Here is a 561-nt window from a genome sequence, read left to right as displayed (position 1 = left end):
TATATAAAGAGAGAGAGAGAGAGAGAGAGAGAGAGAGAGAGAGAGAGAGAGAGAGAGAGGAGACAGGGAGAGACAGACAGACAGAAAAGGACAGACAGAGAGAAACATAGACAGAAAGAATACAGATTGGTAGACAGATAGAAGAAGTGAGAGAAAGGGAGAGCGAGAGAGATAACGAGACAGACAGAGGAGTAGCTTGAGGGAAGTGGTGGCTTGGAACCTAACCCAGAAGAGAATAACCCAAGAGAGAACATTTGAGGAGTTTGTGAGGGAGACGTTGAACGATTTGGGAAAGAAATGGAACAGAATAGGGGATAGGAAGAGTAAGGGGTGTGAGGCGGTGATATCTCTGTTAAAGAGAGAAAGAAAGAGAGTGGGAGGAAGCGGAGAGTGTGAGAGAGAGAGAAGGAGTGACTACTTTAGAGAGTGTTGTCTGTGTTAGACAAGGAGGGAGGAGAGAGGAGTAGTGGGAGTCAGTCTCTTTAAATGGGATTTCCGATTGAATTAGATATATTGAAACAGTTGGAACGAAGTGAAGAAGAGAGAGAGAGAGAGAGAGAG

Source organism: Octopus bimaculoides, chromosome 24 (genome assembly GCF_001194135.2).
Source record: "Octopus bimaculoides isolate UCB-OBI-ISO-001 chromosome 24, ASM119413v2, whole genome shotgun sequence".
NCBI classification, from domain to species: domain Eukaryota; kingdom Metazoa; phylum Mollusca; class Cephalopoda; order Octopoda; family Octopodidae; genus Octopus; species Octopus bimaculoides.
The sequence above is the reverse complement of the archived record's forward strand: the minus strand, read 5'-3'. Positions refer to the sequence as shown.